The sequence below is a fragment of the Anabrus simplex genome, chromosome 6 (assembly GCF_040414725.1).
Source record: "Anabrus simplex isolate iqAnaSimp1 chromosome 6, ASM4041472v1, whole genome shotgun sequence".
NCBI lineage: Eukaryota > Metazoa > Arthropoda > Insecta > Orthoptera > Tettigoniidae > Anabrus > Anabrus simplex.
Genome location: NC_090270.1, coordinates 66,940,531 through 66,959,854, shown reverse-complemented (window position 1 = coordinate 66,959,854; position 19,324 = coordinate 66,940,531).

Sequence of the window (19,324 nt, the reverse complement as noted above, 5' to 3'; positions counted from 1 at the left end):
GAAATAGGCTGCATTTAAGAAGAAACAAAGAACTGGGAGTTCTGGAACGTTTCCTTTCATTTTAATGCACAGGAATTAAATATTAAAAAACATCTTCAAGGTATTTTTACGGCAAGGCAGCGCAATATTCAGTGGCTAGCGAGCGAGTTGGCTGCGCAGTTTGGTGTGAGCTTGCATTCGGGAGAAGGTGGGTTTGAACCCCACTGCTGGCAGCCCTGAAGATGGTTTTCTGAAGTTTCCCCATTTTCACACCTGTCAAATGAATCAATATCTCACCCCCCCCCCCTGTGGGTGGGGTTGGTAGAATAACACACACGGTATCGCCTGTCTGTCGTAAGAGGCGACTAAAAGGTGCCCCAGAAGCTCTGAACTTGGGAACGTGAATTGGAGTCTACGGGGCCCTTAGCTGAGTCCTGGCATTGCTTCCACTTACTTGTAACAGGCTCTTCATTGCATCTATCCTGCCCGACCTCCCTTTTCTGACCCCGACGCTATCAGAGCATTCGAGGGCTAGGGAGTCCTTCATTTCCGCGCCCTTTGTGGCCCTCGTCTTTCTTTAGCCGATGTCTTCATTTTTCGAAGTGTCTGATCCCCTCCACTTTTTCTCACTGATTAGTGTTGTATAGAAGAGGGTTGCCTAGTTGTACTTCCTCTTAAAACAATAATCACCACCACCACCCCATTCTATCTATCAGTCAATCAAACACCACTGATATGTATACAGGACAGTCACCCAGGTGACAGATTTTCCACCAGTAGTTTACCTAGTCTTTTCTTAAATGATTTCAAAGAGCTTGGAAATTTATAGAACATCTCCTTTGATAAATGATTTCACTCCCTAATTCCTCTTCCTACAAATAAACAGTTGTTCCAATTTATCACCCTGAATTCCAATTTTATCTTCATATTATGATTTTTTTCTAACTTTAAAGAAGTTCCACTTAAGCGTATTCTTCTACTAATGTCACTCCACGCCAGCTCTCCACTGACAGCTCGGAACATACCGCTTAGTCGAGCAGCTCGACTCCTTACTCTCGAGTCTTCCCAGCCCAAAGTTTGTAACATTTTCGTAACACTACTCTTTTGTTGAAAATCACCCAGAACAAATCATGCTGCTTTTCTTTGGATGTTGCCCAGTTCACGTATGAAGTAATCCTGGAATAGGTCCCGTTCGCAGGAATCATACTCTGAATGGAGTCTTACCAGACACACCTTTACTACAACCCCTAAATACCCTCATTAATGTTAGGGAGTACCTTAATGTAAAGCCACGGTAGCTTCCTTCCCAGCCCGAGCCCTTTGCTATACCATCGTTGCCATAAGACCTGTCTGTGTCGGCGCAAGTTAAAACAAATAGCAAAATAAAATTAATTATTTTTTAAAAGCCTGTCCGGCGGTCTAGTGGTAGCGTGCTTGCCACTCACCCGAAGGCTCGAGTCCCGGGCAGATCAGGGATTTTTCTGGAATTCACGGCTGGTTCGAGATCCACTCAGTTTACTTGATTACAACTGAGGAGCTATCTGACGGCGGGATTGCGGCTCCTGTTTAGAAAGCTAAGAACGACCAAAAGTATTCGTCTCGCTGACCACGCGTCACTGCATAATCTGCAGGCATTCGAGATGAGCAGTGGTCCTTTGGTAGGCCAAGGCCTATCAGGGCTGTACGCCATGGGGAAGGGGAGAAAGTAACTAATAATAAGGTTAATGAATTTATGTCTCACTAAGTACCTTACATGCGTTCGCTGGCGAGACCTAGTATTTACAGTGCACTATATCTTCTGGTAAGCGCTACTTGTTACTTTTATTGACCTGTCTCAATCTCATCCTTGGATTTGACTATACTAGAGTGACCGAGGTATGAGCGATACTAGTAATGCCATTCCTTTTGCACCCACTCCCTGTTATGAACGATGAGAAAATGTCGGTCATAGGGTCGGTCAGCATTTCAGTGAGTTTGGCAGGCTGATACGCAATAGCAACTTGGTGAGGAAAGGAACGGGAAACTACCTCACTCGTCATTTCCCTAGTATACCTCTTCAGCGAGGCTTAGACACTTTATGACAGATGGTCATGACAGAGGATCCAACCAGCCTTCGGGCTCAGTACTGAATATAAACTTCCCAGTTCAAAGGCTTGAATATGGAAAGCATACGGCAGATTTAGTCAATTTTACCATTAGGTTCACCGGGCGAGTTGGCCGTGCGCGTAGAGGCGCGCGGTTGTGAGCTTGCATCCGGGAGATAGTAGGTTCGAATCCCACTATCGGCAGCCCTGAAAATGGTTTTCCGTGGTTTCCCATTTTCACACCAGGCAAATGCTGGGGCTGTACCTTAATTAAGGCCACGGCCGTTTCCTTCCAACTCCTAGGCCTTTCCTATCCCATCGTCGCCATAAGACCTATCTGTGTCGGCGCGACGTAAAGCCCCTAGCAAAAAAAAAAAACCATTAGGTTCACAAAGTTTACCCAAATTTAATTAAATTTTAAAAAGATAAATATCAAGGTCTTGTAACCTGGGGTCCATGGAGTGGCAGAACTTTGAAGAATTCTGGTGCGGGTGGAAGAAGCCTACTCTCGTCTTGTAACGGAAGCTATGGGTGCTCTGATTCCGTTTGCCAATACATACGTTAGTGAGGCGGGGTTTTCAGCATTTGTTGCCATCAAAATAAAAAGTCGAAATCGATTCGATTTCGAAGATGATATGAATGATGCCTTGTCAAAGACCAAATCCACAGTTTCGTCCTCTTATTCATGCCAAGCAACAACAACGTTCCCATGAAACTGATTTGAAATAAAACTTTGTTCTGTTTTGTTCAATTTGCAGTTGATTTTAATTCCATTTTTGTATAGAGTGGCCATTAATTTTTGCACGATAAAAGTGATAATATGTGAGACAATCAGTTTTCAATAAAATGAAATTACATTCTAGCTTCTAGTTCCAGAATTGGTTAATAATGCAGACATGAGTAACCATAAAGCAAATTATACAACATTTTCCTTCAAAGCAATTCCCTTCCCCAGCGACACACTTCTGCCAGCGCGTGTAAAGTGGCTGGAAGCTTTGCTGGAAGACATTTTGCGAAACCAGTTTTAGGTAGTGCTTTCGTCCCAACTTCAACACCGTTCGCGAATCTTCGCCGCTTCGGATGAGTTTTCAACCGTGGAAATAGGAACAGGTCAGGTGGTGACAGATCTATACAATCTCCTCGATAGTCTTTCTTCGATCATCCCTCACAAGAACGCGTACACGCTCACTCATTTGTCGCAGTTGGTGGTCGGCCGCTCCATGGGTTGTCTTTGATGCCATCGCGACCTTCAACTGAATCGTTTATGCCTGCGTTTTTTCCGTTTCTACTTCACTATAGGATAGGAGACTCATCTGGAAAATTTACAAGAACCAGTGTACACATGTGGTGGTGAATGGATGTACAAGGAATGGCATGAATTAAGGAAGGAGTGAGGTAGTGTTGTCCACTATCACCATACCTTTTCAATTTATTTATTGAAGAAGCAATATGTGTTTTAAAGGAAAGGACGAAAGAAATAAAGATAGATGGGAAAAGAATCCACAGTATTAGATTTGCTGATGACATTTCCATAGTAGCAAACTCTGAGTAGAATGTTGACTGTTCTGTGTGATACAGTGAAACATCACAAACTGAAAATCAATAGTAAGAAAACCAAAATTTTTGTTGTAAGCAAAGATGGCAGGGAAGTTGTAACTGTTCCCTCTCGTCATAACACTTGGGGAGATGAAAGTTATAATCTTGGGACACATGAATATTAAATAAACTATTTGTGGCTTGCCCGCAAATTGCCACGCAAATAGAAACAATTAACATTCCATGGTTTCCCATTTCTCTATGTAATGTTTGGACGCCATGGTTAAAACCAAAATTTATATTTACTAGCATAGAGACTTACACTTAAATCACAGGGGTAGGATTTTAAATAATTAACCATTAAGTATCGCTTAAGAAAGAAAATTAACGCAATATAAAATACAAATGAATTTATTATTACAAAAAATAAGATGAATCGGAAAAGTTTCCTTAAAGCGTGGAGGAATTTATAATTTACTGAATTTACGATTGCTTGCTTTATCTAATTTAAGCTCACCAATTGCAGCTTCGGTTGACGTCATCTGGTTTCCGTGGTTACTCGTTCTCTTCTTCTCGATGTAGACTATGCTCCATGGACATCCTTCCTTCCTTCTCTGATATGGTACGGGCTATCTGGACTAACACTCCCTACTTGCCTAGTCTATAAATTAGACATTGGCCCTATACTTGTAATAACTGATCAGCGTTGATCGTATGAGGAGAAAATTCAAACATATGAATTTTTCCATATTACTAGAAATCTCAATCCAACTGAGCTATACTATTTATGCGGTACAGACTTGTACCAAAATTCCGTAGACTTGAACTAAACATAGTTCTTCGTCCACAATATTTACTGAATATCACACAAGCCATAAGCTTGTTTCGTTTCTCGTAGATCCGATAACATTACCGCAGCTGAGTATTGTATCGAAACGATAACACATTGTACAAAAATATCTATGTCGCGGAGTGACCACACACTGTTTCAAAAATCAAATCACGTCGTTCAAAGTAGATGTTCACAGCAGAAGTACTAGTGATGGAGTTCCTCGTTAGGATGTTAGCTTCACAGCAGAAGTTGTACTTAGTTAGGTGCCGTTCTCGTGTTGAGAATCAGTATATATCCGGGCTCACCCCCACTCTTGGTAACAGTTCAATCTCAAAACTCATATACAACGAAGTATCTGATTCGATAGATCGAAGCATCAACTCCTCTTCTCTTCCTCGACAAGTCCAGAAGGCGTGGCGATGATATTGCTGACTAGCTTGCAAGCCTCGCGCACGGGTCGCTGTTTACTAGCCTTGGTCATAAAATAAACCCATGACTAACGCAAAATCCCAAGCTTCAAGAATAACCCTCCGTATACAAAAACATGAGATGAAATGAAAACAACTATGTCTCAACATATTGACCGTATTTACAACATAATGAATTCCTATCCTACATAATATAATAACTTAAATAATAAAACGATGTTATCATATATACAATATGATTCCAAAAAGCCTTGATTACAAATGATTGACGTTGAATAAATATGTTATTACAAATAATTGCCGATGGCGGATAAACTTAATATCAAATGATATCGCGTAACATGATATTATATTAAATTAGTAGGGCTGGAGAAGCCTGGGCGGTTACAAAGTTAATACAAACATAAGAATAGGAAATTCTAAAATAGAACAAGTGCAACATTCCTGTTACTTAGGAAGCGTTCTAACTGAAGACAATAGATGCATCAAGGAAATTCAAAGAAAATAGCTCTTGCTAAACAGGGTTTTCAAAATAAAGGAAGTCTTTAAACAAAGTTTAGAAACAAGAAAGGCTTTTGTAAAATCCTTTGTCTGGAGTGTACTACTTTACGGTTGTGAGAGCTGGATTCATGGGAAAAAGGAAAGAGATCCATTGGAAGCAAACGAAAAGTGCATTTTGAGAAACATGACAAGGACATGCTGGACTGAAAAAAAGACGAATCGAGATGTTCTAGAAGAAATCAATGAGCAAAGGAGACTGATAAAGGATATGGAAAGAAGGAAGATAAAACTTGTAGGTCATATGCACAGACATAATGGCTTCCTTGTTAACGTCTTTGGAGGAAAAATACTGGGAAAGAAAGAAAGAAAGAAAGAAAGAAAGAAAGAAAGAAAGAGGAAGACCAAGAAAGACATACTACGAGGATGTGAGAAACTTCATGGGATGTAAAGACTACAAGGAAGTGAAGAGATGAACAGGATTGAGATGAGAATGGTTGTAGCGACAAGGCTTAGCCTTTAGTGTACGATGATATGACGATGCTTCACTATAAGCTTCTTCGAATAATCTTTAATGTCTCTGAAGAAGATTCGTTTAACAAAACACAAAATCTTATGTTTGAGCGTTGCTCTGTTACCAACATTATCAAATACGACAAACGAACAAGTCCAAACGACAAAAACTACTTGCCATACAAAGGCAACGATCGTTAAGAATATTCTATGGAAGTGACTTAATGAATCCCCCGTGCATGCCGGAAGTGTGTGTGTGTAAAATAACATCCATGTATCCCCTGTATGTCGTAAGAGGCGACTAAAAGGGCCCCAGGGGCTCTGTACTATGGAGCGTGAGTTGGCGACCACGGGGCCCTTAGCTGAGTCCTGGTATTGCTTCCACTTACTTGTGCCATGCTCCTCACTTTCATCTATCCTCTCGGACCTCCCTTGGTCAACTCTTGTTCTTTTCCGACCCCGACACTATTAGGTTTCCTAGAGCTAGGGAGTCTTTCATTTTCATGCCCTTCGTGGCTCTTGTCTTACTTTGGCCGATACCTTCATTTTTCGAAGTGTCGGATCCCTTCCATTTTTTCTCTCTGATTAGTGTTAATAGAGGATGGTTGCCTAGTTGTACTTCCTCTTAAAACAATAATCACCACCACCACCACTATCCCCAGCTTGTCGTAAGAGGTGATTTTAGTTGTAAGCAAAGATGGCAGGGAAGTTAAAACAATCTAGGACATTCTAAAATAGAACAAGTGCAAACATTTCTGTTACTTAGATAGATACACCAAGGAAATTAAATGAAAAAAAAGGAGCGTGGGTTAGCGACCATGGGATCCTTAGCTGACTCCTGGTATTATTTCCTCTCATGCCAGGCTTCTCACTTAAACCTATCCGACCTCCTTTGGCCCACTCTCGTTCTTTTCTGACCCCGACGGTATTAGGTTTCCGAGGACTAGTGAGTTTCACTTTCACTTTTACGCCTTTCGTGGCCCTTACCTTTTCTGTCGACACCTTCAATTTTCAAAGTGTCGGACCTCTTCCATTTTCCCTCCGATTAGCGTTAACAGAGGGTGGTTACCTAGCTGTCGTTCGTCTTAAAACAGCTATGTATCACCACCACCTGACGTCATGAACGTTATTAACATCTAATAAAAATTTCTTTTTTTTTTTTTTTTTTACTATTGGCTTTACGTCGCACTGCCACAGATAGGTCTTATGGCGACGATGGGACAGGAAAGGGCTAGGACTGGGAAGGAAGCGTCCGTGGCCTTAATTAAGGTACAGCCCCAGCCAGCATTTGCCTGGTGTAAAAAATCGGAAACCACTAAAAACCATCTGCAGGGCTGCCGACAGTGGGGTTCGAACCCACTATCTCCCGAATACTGAATTCCTTTATTATTGCTTACATTAAAAACATATTCCGGTGACTTTTTTTTAAACCTAGGGTTATATTAATTTCCTGCAAAGTTATATGTTTACACTCGTTTTTTTTATGGGGAAGGGGCCCATTTTTTTCACCAGATATTCAAAGCGCTCCGTGACAGAACCCCTAAACTATAAGCATGAAGGCTTCTAGAATACAGGAGGTGATGGTTGGGATTACTATTTTAAAGGGGAAAACAACCATCCATCATCTTTTAACTCCAATCAGCCGACCTGAGAAGTTATGATAGTAGAGTACTGCCTTTCTCAGCCCAAGTCGGCTAGTTCAATTCCAGCTCAGTGCGATGGTATCTGAAGATGCTGAAATCCCCCAGGTCTGCGACGGTAGACAGATTTACCCGTACGTGAAATAACCCCTGCAGAACATATTTTCCGGCACCCCGACGACGCTGAAAACCTTAAAAGTAGTTAGTGGGGCGTTTAAAACTTAGGCTACATTATTAACGCCCCTTCTTCTTCCGATTGGACCAACTAAGGACCACCACATTCAATTTTGTTCCTTATAGTGCCCAGTAATTTCGCATTCTATTGGTATTTTGCCCCTTTCTCTTCATCAAGAGAGCGCCTCTATTATTATTATTATTATTATTATTATTATTATTATTATTATTATTATTAAATACCAGCTAGATGTTATTCAAGTGATGGGTGCCAGGGTGAGGAACCCCAAAAAAGGTGGAGGAAATCATGAGTGTCTTCGGAATCAGTAATGATGAACTAATGGATTGGGACTAAAAGCACTCAGGGCGGGGGGTCTATCCTCGTTTTGAGATATCAACTGCACTCATCGGATTAAGAACAACTGACTTCAAGTCCGAACCATATTTATATTTTAAGTACGTAAGAAATTATTTATCAAGTTGTTCTTAAAACTGTTCAAATGTTTTAGATGTTTTGTATCGTTTAACTAATGTTAATTAATTTCTTTTTCAATATTGTTTATATTAATCTGTAGATCTAACTTCACAATCATTTTTAATTTTTCTAATTATTTTTAAATTATTTATTTTTAATAAATATTTGCTGTATTATATATTCTTTGTCTTCAGCAAGCCTCTAGGTGGAGGAAGATGTTAAATAATAATAATAATAATAATAATAATAATAATAATAATAATAATAATAATAATAATAATAATATATATAATACAATATAGGGAACAAGGAAGAGACCCGTCTCTTCGAAGGATTAAGGTATCGGCTGAAGAAAGAGGACTACAAAGGGCGAGAAAATGAAAGGCTCCTTAGGTCACGCAAACCTAATACCGTCGGGGTGAGAAGAGAACAAGAGTTTACCAAGCGAGGTCAGACAAGAAACCTGAAATTTAGGAGTCTGCCACAAGGAAGTGGAGAGTTCGAAAATTGAATCAGAAGCGGTTTTGTTACCTTAAATTTGTGATTAATTGTACTTAACGACCAAGAGTGAGAGATATTGAGATACGAATGGTTGTTCAGAAACTTAATTTTACAAATATGACTCACTCCCCATGTATATTCAAAGCCTGTAAAGACCCACAGCGAATATCAGGTCTAGAAGTTCAATTGTTTCTGACAAAAGTGTACCGGAGAGCAACTTGTACAATACCATATGTTCATTTCTTTTTAGCAACTATACAAGAATAACGGTCAAAGAGAGAAAGCTGACGAAAATCGTTGTTTGTTGTGGGATAATAAGTTATTATTATTATTATTATTATTATTATTATTATTATTATTATTATTATTATTATTATTATTATTCCTCCACACTAAAAGTCAAGAATAACTGGATAATCAAAATTGAAAAAGACCTTCAAGAAATTAGCAGAACAGGTGAAATTATATGGGACAGGCCTACGTTTAGAAAGTTGGTAAACAAACCCAAGATGAGAACCACCAGTACATGGATGGAAGAAAGGAAGGGGAAAAAAAACACATCGAGAAGATGAAGAGATTCTAGGAAGAGAAAAAAACAAATTAATCTGCTGATTAAGTTCAACCGCGCTCCTTAGTTGTGGACAACGTTGTGAAAATAAGAATAATGGAAGAAACTAAATCACAATTCGACAATCAAAAATTAATCATTGAATTTCGGTAAAATTTTCCAGGTAGATAAATGATTAAGTATCTAGGCGAAATTATTCAGCCAGCAGGGAAAACTCAGAAATAAAACAAAGAAAGAACTTAAAAAATCACCTGGAATGGATGCAACAAAAATCTATTTCAAAACCTGCAAAATTACATTACATCACAGTTATCAAACCAGAGGCAATTCATGCATCCAGAACCTGATAGTTGGCAGCAGGTCACAAATAAAAAACATCGAAACAAAAGAAAGGAAAATACTCGGAAAAATCCTAGGGCCAAAATACAAACATGGAATTACGATTAAAAAGAAACCACAGGGATTGTATCAAGTCACAGAAAAAAAATCAGATACAATTAGAAAAAGGCGATAAAATTCGATTCACACCTACAGAGAACGGATAACAATAGACTGACAAAAAACTTCTAAACCTAACACTATCCCTGAAAACCTGCAACAATTTGTTAGTGGTTTTGGACTGGCTTTCTGGCCATCCGGATATCCCTGATCCACAAGGGAGCTTGTAATTATGATTTGATGTCATTATTACATAAAAATCCTGGCTCTCTTCATGTGGTCTGGTGCCAATCCCTTTAAACGTCTTGTGTAGAGACGCACTGGTCCAGGCCAAGGACACTAACCTTAGCAACAATCCATCAGCTATCCGAGAGGGCACGCCAAGACGAGGGAAGGGAAGGGTCTGGTCACGATCGTCTGTAGCCTTCGTCGGTAGAACAGAGCGGGGAGTGGAGCTAGACGAAGCCTTCACCTTCACCACTAACTGAATTATAATGATCTTAGAAACAATGGTTATTACATTAGTTTAGGTGTAACAACTCGAAGTACGGACCTCCCTACATTGTATATGGTACAAGTATCACGAACGTAGAGCCATCCGGAACCTGCTTACCTGTAAAGGTCGAGGTTTAGTTTCAATGCTGCTGCAGGACACTTCGATTAGTGGCATACACGAAGGGGTTGAGGTGGGGTGGGGGTTACCGGATTAAATCTCACCACCACCACCACCACCACCACCACCACCACCACCGCCGCCACGGCTATAACATTTTACTTTCTTAACCGAAACTTACCCTAAAACAATACATAAAAATAGTATCATTTGAATCTCCTTCGTTAGTTTCTTTTTGGAGTAACATATGCGAGCAATAATAATAATAATAATAATAATAATAATAATAATAATAATAATAATAATAATAATAATAATAATAATAATAACAATAATAATACATCGTTGTCGCTAACAGTTGTACGAAAGTTTCACAGTTCACAGCAACGGATGTTAGTAGTACATAAATACATACAATAGAAGCCGTTTATTGCGACATCCTTTTTAACGGCGTATTGGATATAACGGCGAAATCTAACTGTCCCGTCTGAATCCTATATAAACACTGTATTTAAAAAATCGCTTAGTACGACGTCGCTTATACGACACATAGCATAAAACGATGTATTTTGATCACATTTTCGGAGTAATATATCGGCTATAACGTCCGATGTTGATTTTTGTTTGTTAAGTATTTGAGGTGCCTTTGCTGGCAGAACCTAGTGTTTATAGTGTACTATGTCTTCTGGTATAGACTAGAGCAATTTTGTTACTTTCATAAATCTGTCTCTGTCTTATCCTTGGCTTTGACAATATGAAACTGACTGAGGTATGAGCGATGCTAGTAATGACAATCCTTATGCAGCCAGTCCCTGCTATGAATGGTGTGAAAATGTTGCTCATAGAGTCGGTTGGTGTATGCATTTCAGTGGGCTTAGCAGACTGATATGTAATAGCAACTGTGGCTCGGTGAGGAAAACAACGGGAAACTACCACACTGCTCATTTCCCTAGTACGCCTCTTCAGTGATGCCTAGGCCATCTATGACAGCTGATGGCAGAGCTGTTGAGGATCCCACCAACGGAATCGCTGACGGACTGAACATACATACAAGTATTTGAGGACTACTGACAACAATGTAACACTTATTATCGTGGATTTCAAATCAGCTTGTCAGTTAAAAAGTCAAGGCATGCATTGCAAAAGAAAAGGAAAATATTTAATATTGAAGAAAAGTCTCACATAGACCTAATATGACGGGGAAACAAATGTCAGCATCGCGAAGGAATTGTATCAACTGAGTGTTTTCTACAATTTGGAAGGACAGAGAGAAAATCTAGTCTCATTTTTAAGAAAATAATTTTAAAATCAAGCGAGCCAGGTTATCTGAGCACAAAGATATTGAAGGATCTTAATTCAGATAGTTTAAGCAGCAAAGAACAATAATATGCCGATCAATGGAGCTACTCTTCAAGCGAATGCCAATAAAATTCCTTGCAGTTCTAATACTGTACCGTTACATTTTTTGAAGTTTTAACTTAAATCTGTTAATTAACATACAGATATGGCATTTTTAGCAACAAAAAAAATCCTGGGTTGAGCGACTGTTGGCTGTAACAACCGCTGATTGTCGGTTTCTTCAGAGTCGTTTAACAGATTTCAACTGTACATTCCTGTCACAGTTTCTTACAGAAATGTTGCACTTAAAACACTGGTTCCTAAAACTTTATCGGCCTGCTTTTCGAAACAAAATGTACGCATGCGATCTGGTAAATAAGGAACAGAAAGCTGTAATCTGTCCTGTTGCAGAATGTTGTCCAATCTGTTACTCGTGAGTGTTAAATTTCGTGATGGTGCAAGCTGCCAACCCAGCAGATCCCAGACTTCTTCAGTACACAAAAAGTCTCCAACTTACATGTATTACATTCCTGAAATATTGTAGGAAATGGGATGCAAATAAACACAGGTGACTGTAGGGTCTCCTTCGGAGCCATTAATGCCCCTCCTTCACCAAGCAATGAGGGCTGGGAATCGAAGACGTCTCACTTCACGACTGCCTGCAGGATATGATTTAAGTCCGCAGTGTAACAATGATTTTTCCACCAAATCTCTTCCTACTCCTTGCATATTTATGTAGGTTGCAACACTTATTATTTTTCCTTCCTTAGATTTCTCTTCCTATACTCCTATCCTAGGCGTGCTCATGTCAACTATTGTCGCGGCCACCAAATTAGGCGGTTGAGGAAAACTGCACTGTAGTCAAATATGCGAACGGCGAAGCGACAGATGGTCGAGAGTTGCTTATCTCCGAGCACGGATTGGCAACGCTGATCATGCAGTGCTGTCTAGTTGAAGCCCATCCGTTCCAGGCCACCTTACCCGAGTCATTCCCTATTTCCCCGCCATGCAGCTGTTGAGCTCGCACCGTAAGTGCAGTTAAAGATGGATAGTGAATATGAATTGATTTGGGCTCAAGTCAAAAGAGAAGTGGCAGTGAGGAACAAGACATTCAAAATAAAGGACGTAGAAAAACTCACGTCAGAAGCCATCGACCGTGTGACTGCTGCAGATTGGGAAAAGTGCTTCAGTCGCGCGGAAAATCTTCAAACAGACGATTGGGCCAAGGAAATAGTAAGGGACGAAAGGATGGAGCCATTCATCATCAGTGTAAATGACGACTCGACAGATAGTGAGATGAGTGATCACAGTGACTAAGAAATATTAGACTATCTTGAAGCTAGAAACCGATTCTTAATTTATTGTAAATTATTGTAAACCTATTCATTAAAGTAGTTCTTTTTCTATATTACTCAGTACAATATACAGTATTCAAATTTTTAAAGTTATAATGAAATAAAACCGATACAGATTAATATGTACTCCTAAAGTATTTACGGCGTCCTGCAGCCTGAACTGGCGCGCGGGCCCCCAACTGCCTGAGCTAGCGACATTTACGTGATCGCTTTCCGGGCCATTTTCCAGGAAAACTACAAGACGCACGGAAATATGTTTCAGAAAAAAAATATAAGTCAGGCGAATTTTTACACTTTTCCCGCAGACACAATTTCATTGGCTGAAGAAATAAAAACGTGGCCGCTAACTGGAATTTTCAATACATGATTCTACGGATTTAATTTATTCGTTCAAGATTTTATTTTTAATAATTATTTAAAGTGGTTTATATGGAAAATAGTTATACCACTGGAATCAGCAGTCTTTTCTGAAGTTTGTAGTAAAATTTGTTTTGATAGTTTTATGAAGTAACATCAGGAGCATAAGAGAAACACTTGCCTCACGCTCCGAAATGATGTGTTCAGTTAGACCAGGGTCAGCCAACTGGCTGGCGTGTGGTGTAAGAGGGCCCGTGTGACGTCGGAGAGCACATGTGACGTATGAGCACAGAAGGTGGGGAGACGCTGTCGTAGAGTGAGACGAAGAGACAGCCTTGCTTTGTAGTAAACACGTGCAGTGCTATACGTAGTGGTGGTGGTAGTGGTACAGTACGTATGGATGAACCGGGCACATCACGCTGCAACAAGCTACCTACCCCTCCGATCTTTTTATCTTTATGGGAAGATCTATATTTATTTGTTGAAAAGATAGGAATGCTACAGCTAAATGTTTAGTTTGTATATGTAGAAATAAAGTTGCTTTATAACTCTCATGCTACTTCATGACAAAGTTACGTTACAATAAAATATGTAGAGAGAAATATGTACTACACATGCCGCATTGTACCTGCAGCTCTTGGGCCTCCCCCTACGAATGACGTTGTGTTTCCCCTCGCCCCTCTAGCCTTCACTTCTCAGTTACAGTACTATGTACTTCGTTTCGCTGCCCGACCAGAGTGTGTGACGTGTTACCTGACATCACACGTACACGCAGTTGGCTGACCCTGAGTTAGACGTTTCTTCGCCAGTTGCTACTTAACCTTGGCAACAGCGTAATTTCTCTGACCCGCCTAATTTGGTGGCCGCTACAATAGTCTTATTTTGATGCAGGTTTTCACATCCTGATAAGCCAATTTCGTCATGCACACAGGAATACAAATTCGAAAACTTTGCTGTACTGATTCATTATTCAAAGATTCCGCGAAGAAACGGTAATCAATCAAGGAGTGTTCGCAGAACGTCCATCCTAGTTGGGTTTAAAAATGTACAATGATAGAACATTCCTTTAAGCATGCATGCCTTGATTGCCTTACTATGTGTTCCACATGCATGAATAGGAATGCCCAGTACGGTACGTGAATGTGCTGTGTACAAATTTGCAGTCCTAATGGATCAAGTGTTTAATCTCTGACGCAAACCACGTGTAATGCCGAAGAGTTTACTTGTATTTCGCTAAATGGAAACTCGCAAAGCCGCTTCTGTAGCGTACTACCGTAGGAATTGCTGATGTAACAAATAACAACATACTGATTTTTAAATCATATGCATATCTAACATTTCCCCTGGATGAGTATACTCTATATAAGTTTATGAAGTTTATGAAGTTTGGTCAAGATCTATCCAGCCGTTTCGACGTGATGGTATATACAAACAAACAAACAAACAAACAAACAAACAAACAAACAAACAAACAAACGAACACACACACACAGAGGGAGAGAGGGGGGGTATGTCCTTGAAAAAGTTCCCAATATTTGCAGAGAAGGCAGCATGCAACAAGGGAAAGAAAAAAAGATCCTATAAATATTGGTCGAAAACCCAATATCTTCGGACCTCTCTTGGGCAATATATGGCTGAGTTTCAATAAAATTTGCCCGTAAACACTGTGTTATCAGAGATCTCTTGCATGCCAGAATTGTACGATACGCCGTGTCGAATGAATTATTTTCCACCCCTCAAAAACCCGACTACCCCTGGCGAGTTTAACTCACGATCATGGCATCTGGTGAGCCAAAAGTTCGCACTGATTTACAGAGGGAGCTACAGTCCGATGGTATTGGAAGGTGCTTAAGTATGCTCAGAGTGACACAATTTATTCTCCGTAATGGATGTTTTTATAACCGCTGAGCAAGAAAATCTTCAGTTTCGCTATCATCTCTCGAGTGTTCTCCTTACGTGCGCAATCTCCAGTGAGTGTACTGAGACACATAAAAGAAATTAATAGCTCTAGAAAGGAAGTAGTTCACTACTTTATAGCAGGTCTACCACCTTTATGAATGGAAATATTGTAACAACCTACGCGGTAATTAAAATATACACAGGGATGGCCAAAGTATGGGGCAAATTTGTTACATACATACAGTACATTCCAGCAATCACTAAATCTGTCCGCAACATTAGTTCATTTACGTGCCTATCAGAAATCATGATGCGTGTTATGGTTTTCCTAATGAACAATCCACCACACATCCTCTCTTTCCCCTTTTTACACCTGTTAAGAAAACCTTATAATCACCAATCTCATCCTCGATACCTCTCCTTACCCAAAAATCATTGACTCCTAACACATTCAGACACACCCTCATTGCTGACTTAGCCAGTTCTACTTTATATCTTCCTTCCATAAGCCCCATTAATACTGATAGCACCCCATCGAATTACTGTGCAGCATATTTACGTACTTCGAATTGTTTCCGAAGAGTTTTTAGCCTAACAAAATAATAGTAGTTCTTTTATTTACAATTTTGCTTTACGTCGCACCGACACAGATAGGTCTTATACGACGATGGGACAGGAAAGGGATAGGAGTGGGAAGGAAGCGGCCGTGGCCTTGATTAAGGTACATCTCCAACATTTGCCTGGTGTGAAAATGGGAAACCACAGAAAACCATCTTCAGCGCTGCCGACAGTAGGGTTTAAACCCACTATCTCCCGGATGCAAGCACACAGCTGCGCGGCCCTAACCGCAAGGCCAACTAGCCCGGTACAAATAGTAGTATGATTCCCAAAGGTCCAAGGCTGCTTGAAATTTGGTAAATATGTGAAGCAGGATGCTATTTTTATTTGCACGCAGTCTCAGTGAGAATCTTCACTTTAATGTTTACGGGACCACCGGTGGATCGGGTAATCCTAGCCGCCTAAGCACAAAGACGACTCAACACGTCCACACCTATTCCATAGCAAGTGGTTTTCCGACTCACTGGATAAGCCACTCAGTTGCTGCGCATTGCTCACTAATTTGGACATGACCACACATGCATCAACTACAGAACAAACCGCATATTTTTTAAAAATTTGCGTTAAGTCGCACCGAAGAGACGATCGGATAGGAAAGGGCTATGAGTGAGGAAGGAAGCCACCGTGACCTTAATTAAATGCAGCCTCATCATTTTCCTGGTGTGAAAATGGGAGACCACGGAAAGCCATCTTCAGGACTGCCGACAACTTGGATTAGAAATAACTTTTGACTCGAACGTTTACGGACTACAGTTCCTTATCTCAAATCGATCCATTTGCCGCCCTCCATCATCCCCAAAAGGTTTTTTTTTTTTTTTTGTGCTAGTTGCTTTACGTCGCACCGACCCAGATAGGTCTTATGGCGACGATGGGACAAGGAAAGGCTAGGAGTGGGAAGGAAGCGGCCATGGCCTTAATGAAGGTACAGCCCCAGCATTTGCCTGGTGTGAAAATGGGAAACCACGGAAAACCATTTTCAGGGCTGCCGACAGTGGGATTCGAACCTACTATCTCCCGAATACTGGATACTGGCTGCACTTAAGCGACTGCAGCTATCGAGCTCGGTCCCAAACGTTTGCAACAGCATCACGGATACACACTGTAAACCGGTTATGTGATGCTTTTGATACGAATAAATAATAATAATAATAATAATAATAATAATAATAATAATAATAATAATAATAATAATAATAATAATAATAATAACAAATCAACCAAAGTAAGTTCAGATTATTTAAACACTGTGCCAGCCTTCTGTCCTATAAAGGGTTAGCTGAGAAGTGAATTTTCAGGCAGGTTATATTCCTCGCACTCCGCTTTAACTATAATCCATACCACTGCTCTCATGGATGCTACTAACGCTACCGCTGCAGCTTACAGTGAACACAAGGAGAATTATACAGGGTTCGCTGGCCAGCTTTTCCAGTTTGAGAGGGGCCAATTAGATTTGTGGAACTGATATGAGAGCAGTGTGGAGTATACTTGAACTGCTTGACGAGGTGCAGACCCATGAGGGTCCTTGTGTGTTACTAATACAGTATATCTCCAACAGGAATTCAACTTGTTGTATCAACAAATGTATTATCAAAGGGCACTGAAGTTGTACTTTGAATTACAAGGCAGGCGGCAGCGCGCCGGCCTCTCACCGCTGGGTTCCGTGGTTCAAATCCCGGTCACTCCATATGAAATTTGTGCTGGACAGAGCGGAGGCGGAACAGATTTTTCTCCGAGTACTCCGGTTTCCCTGTCATATTTCTTTCCAGTAACACTCTCCATTATCATTTGATTTCATCTGTCATTCAATAATCATTGTCCCAGAGCAGTGCGACAGGCTTCGGGAACCGGCACAATTCTTATCCTCGCCGCTAGATAGGGGCTTCATTCATTCCATTCCTTTTTCATATATGTAATATCCAATTTGTAATTCAAAGTGAGAATGAAAATCCACAGCCTGTTTCTAGTCATTCGACTGGCCTGGACGAGAAAAGCCCCGGTCTTCCAACAATGGTCATCATAACCCTTACACGGCTATACCATGAGGTGGAATGTGCTCGGAAATCCATTCTGATGGATAATATTCGCCACGTCTGCGATAGTTTCCAAGCGAGAGTTGTGCCCTGTATTGCTGTGTGAGGTGGGAAAACAGTGTATCGAAACAGGCTTTTACCGAGCTTGATACCTGCAGTCGCTTAAGTGCGGCCAGTATCCAGTATTCGGGAGATAGTGGGTTCGAACCCCACTGTCGACTGTCGGCAGCCCTGAAAATGGTTTTCCGTGGTCCCCCTTTTTCACACCAGGCAAATGCTGGCTTAATTAAGGCCACGACCGCTTCCTTCCCATTCCTAGCCCTTTCCTCTTCCATCGTCGCCATAAGACCTATCTGTGTCGGTGCGACGTAAAGCAACTAGCAAAAAAAAAAAAAAAAAAACGTACTGTGTCTTATATTGTATTCATTAATTTTGAATGTGTAGCCTGTAGCGTTCGACGGAGTGAAGAACTTCAAAGTTATATCTCGATACTGCCACACTCTTGTTTGACTAGCAGAGGGTTATTTCAAGGTGGTAGACGATGAAGACGCAGACCTCCACTGTGATACGCAATTTGAAGCTTTTAAAGTAAAAAAGATTCTATGCTTCCAGTTGTACGAATGTTAACCTCAAGAACTTTTCGGAAGTTCCGTAGACTAGCTGTCCATATATATGCTACCTGTGAAAAATGAAAATCCACAGCCTGTTTTAAGTCACTCGACTGGGTTAGGAATAGAATGAATGAAGCCCCATCTAGCGGCGAGGATAGGAACTGTGTCGGCTGCCGAACCCTGTCGCACTCCTGTGGGCAATGATTTAATGACTGGCAGATGAAATGATACTGGGGAGTGTTGCTGGAATGAAAGATGACAGGGAAAACCGGAGTACCCGGAGAAAAATCTGCCCCGCCTCTGCTTTGTCCAGTACAAATTTCACATGGAGTGACCGGGATTTGAACCACGGAACCTAGCAGTGAGAGGCCGGCGCGCTACCACATGAGCCACGGAGGCTCTATTATTATTATTATTATTATTGCTCCCATATGTTACTCCAAAAGCAAACTAACGAAGGAGATTCAATTGATACTATGTTTATGTATTGTTTTAGGGCATGTTTCGGTGAAGAAAGTAAAATGTTATAGCGGTGGCGGCGGTGGTGGTGGTGGTGCTGAGATGTAATCCGGTACAAAGGTCACAAGGGTCCCGGATTAGATTCCCGGCAGGGTCGGGAATTTTAACCATAATTGTATCGAGGTATCTCACTGATTAATATACCGGGCAAAGTATTCACTGGCATCTTGGAAGGGAGGGTGCGATCAGTCGTTGAGAGGAAGCGGGATGAAAACCAGTGTGGCTTCAGACCACAGAGGGGCTGTCAGGATCAGATTTTCAGTAGGCGCCAGGTAATTGAAAAATGCTGCGAGAGAAATAGGCAGTTGTGTTTATGTT